Source organism: Theobroma cacao, chromosome 9 (assembly GCF_053813885.1).
Source record: "Theobroma cacao isolate CCN51 chromosome 9, ASM5381388v1, whole genome shotgun sequence".
NCBI lineage: Eukaryota > Viridiplantae > Streptophyta > Magnoliopsida > Malvales > Malvaceae > Theobroma > Theobroma cacao.
The window spans coordinates 38,084,583-38,088,087 of record NC_142647.1 but is presented as its reverse complement, the minus strand read 5'-3'; the positions used below and the strand labels follow the sequence as shown (position 1 = coordinate 38,088,087).

Below are 3,505 nucleotides of genomic sequence, written 5' to 3'. Positions count from 1 at the left end.
GTAAGAAAAGGAAGATAGAAGAAAATTAAAATTTTTAAATGTCTCAAAATGATCAAATTTTAAGATACGAAAATTAGAAGATTGAGTAACAAATAAAATAAAGTTGACGAATTACATGTAAATTGCATTATTTGGAGAGAATAAAATAAATAAATAACAAAATAATTAGGAAATAAAAAGAATAGGAATGATGTGGTATGGATGGGAATGAAGAAAAGTCAAACCCAAGAATTCTAAATTCAATGGTCGGCCATAAAAAAAATTAAGGGAACAAAGACATAAAGAAACAAAGAAAATAAAGAGAAGAATGTAGAAATGATGGTGGGACCGGCCATGTGAGAGGAAAGAAAGGAGAAGTCAGCTATGAAGAGGAAAGAAAGGACAAAAGGTTGAACAAAAGAATAAAGAAAAGGAGAGGAAGTTGGTTGAGAGAGGAAGAAAGAAATTAAGAGAAAAAGGGAGAGAAAAATCGTGGGAGAGGAAGAGAAAAAGGAACGAAAATTCTGCTCTTTTTTTTTTGCACAGTTTTGTTGCACTTTGAGGGAGGAAAAGAAAGCTTTTTGCTGCAATTTTTGGAGGAAGAAAAAGCTGAAATTTTTTAGGTAAGAAAGCTGATTTTTTTTAGGTTAATTGTTGGAATTTTTGAGGTTTTTATGGCTGATTTTGGTGCTAAAAATTCAAGGTTGTTGCTGCTGAAATTGTGTGAATTTGCAGTTGGAAATTTTGGAGGTTTTGCTGCCATTAAAAGGCAGCAAAGTGCTGCCAATTTGTGCAAAAAATTTGGAGCTATTTGCTGCCAATTTGTGCAGAAAAATTGTCAAAAAAATTGGAGCTGTTTGTGCAGAAAAATTAGAGTTGTTTGCTGCAGAAAAATTGGAGCTGTTTGCTGCCAATTTGTGCAAAAAAATTGGACAGCATTGTGCTGCCAATTTAAGGGAGAAAAAGCAGCTTGGTGTTGCCAATTTTTTGAGGAAAAGAGAGCTGAAAGTGCTGCCACCGGAGGAGGAAGAAAACGACCCAAGGAAGAGAGGAAGCCACGGTGGTGAAGAGAGGAAGACATGGTGGTGAAGGGAGTGACGGTGAAAGAGAGAAAAAAGAAAGAAACAGAAAAGAAAAGAAAAGAAATAGAAAATAAAAATGGGCATGGCTCAAATAGAAAATAAAAATGGGCATGACCCAAATAGAAAATAAATGGGCATGACCCAATAGAAAATAAGTGGGCATGGCCCAATAGAAAATAAAAATAAATAGGTTTGGCCTAATTAGGAAAAATGGAGAAGCCCATGGAGAAGGCCCAATGGTAAGTTAATTTTATATTTTAAGATTTATGGGTAGTTTAATATTGTGCATATTTTGGATGAAAAATATGCAAGTTGCTTAAGGAATTTTTAATTAAATTGCTACCCATATAAATGTGTGATTAAGTAACTAAGTTTAAATTGTTGCTAGGAAAGTTGTCGTGGAGGCATGCCGAACAAAGTATGTGACCGACAAATAGGAATAATTATACGCATACGAATCAATAGTGAAGTAATATCCCACTATTATGAGGTGAGTAGGGGCTGTCAATTTTAAAGAATTCCGTATATATATACATATACGTATATTTTACGTGATGTGCAAAATTTATGGAAAGCATGCGTTGATAGAATTTTAAGGAATTGTGGGTGTAAGTTATTTTTAGAAATCATTTGAAATATATATATATATATATTAGACGTAAAGTGTTTTAAACCGAGAAACAAGCTTTTCGAAAAGATTTATATCAAAGGAAATTGTGCCTTATTGTTTTTGTGGTGTGCATTCATGAAATTTATTACATATTCACCATGTTATTTTGATACAAAATATCATGCAAATATTTACAATGAACATTTTATGAAAAGAGAGTTTTAACGTGATGTGGGGACCGATATTTTGAGAAAGATTTAAAATATCCCCTTGAAGATCAAATTTGAATTCTTTTAAAAGGTGATTTCATTTTAACCAAGAAATTCAAGAGTAATTGGAGATTGCTACTTGTTGTGTTATAGATTGTATTTTGAATCGAATGGCTTGTGACAATATTTGCATGAATGGTTGAATTAGTATTTGTGTTGAAATATATGAACTGTGTATTTAGCCTTAAGAGGCTGGATTGTGAAATAATTGTCATGTCATGCTATTGCAAATTTTATTGTATGGTGGGTTTAGCTTGCTGCAGTGGGCGGATTCTGTGGACCAACCTATTAGAGGGGTACGAAATCTTGTTATATATGTACCTCGGTCGGAGAGGCGCGTAGGGTATCTCCTGAGGTATGGTTAGAGTTCACATCACGCCGAACCACCTTGTGATGATGAACTCCGCTAACGCCAAGGAATGGCTGTGTTTTCAAAATTAAAATATGATTTATGCGTACATTACTTTTTAACAGCCTTGGTAGATTCGGTTGGGATAGCCTTAGGCCAAGGTATCCTTGACAACCGAGTATGAGAATGATTTTCAAGCCAAGTTTTTAAGAAAGTCATAAGCCATGTTGTTTATTTTTGACAAAAATGTAATGGTTTTATATGAGTTGAAATAAGTTTTAATATTATGAATTATACTTCTTTGCATGGTGAAAATAGAATTAAACGGTTTTTCTCAGCTTCCCTTTTTGTTTATCTATGAAATGAATCAGTAATTCCTCGCATATGGAGCGAGTTATGATTTGTGCATGATTTTAAATATTATTTGGTTTCTCGGGAGCTTGCTAAACTTTATTGATTTGATTTGAAAATGATTATTAATATATTTTGATGCGAAAAATTTTATTATCTCGATTATTTATACTGTATAAGAAATTCTTGATTTTTATATAAGGCACAAACTCTCATTTGAAATGAATTGCTTTTATAATCTTGCATTTTTATATTCAACTGATCTGCCATTTGCTTGTTTCCCATCTACGCCCCACTCGCTGAGTCGATGATTATCACTGAGTCAATGAGACTTACACCCCTTTTATTTCTCCTTTTGCAGATAGGGATCAGCCTAGCATGTAGTCAGTGACGCATTCGGTCCACTATGAATAGGTAAAGGCATCTCCTAACATTTTATTCCGAGTCGTTTCGCTGTTAGAGGTCAAGTCGTAGCATTTTATTTATTAAGTTGTAAACGAATTCTAAATTTTTATATAAGCATTAATTTGGAGATTATAGATTTTAATGCATATACTTACGAATAAAGGGAAAAAGTTTGTATTGATTTTTATATTTATGGTTCAAGTTAGTATATGAAAGTATCAATATTATATGGTGATTAAATGTAGTGGATTAACGAGCAAATTCTAGACAAGCTTGTTCGAGACTTGGCGGGTCTTTTTCGAAAGTCTTGGACGCCGACAGCGACCGGGGAGAGGTCGTTGCACTTACTCCTATCTTTTCATCAAGTTCTCTAATTTACCCCACCCAAGCTCTTTTGGTAACAAACAAAAAGAGTTATGATGATTACTGAATTGACCTTACAGATAGTGGCCATTTTGGA

At 33.5% G+C, this 3,505-nt stretch overlaps 1 long non-coding RNA gene across 1 annotated transcript; it reads left to right on the top strand.

Annotated features, from left to right (window-relative positions):
* Positions 1–425: 425 nt before the first annotated feature.
* Positions 426–3,272, top strand: LOC108663352 (uncharacterized). Its single transcript, XR_016028471.1, has 4 exons — positions 426–602; positions 715–1,300; positions 1,450–1,551; positions 3,002–3,272. It is a non-coding gene; the product is annotated as an uncharacterized LOC108663352 (long non-coding RNA).
* The last annotated feature ends 233 nt before the right edge of the window (positions 3,273–3,505 follow it).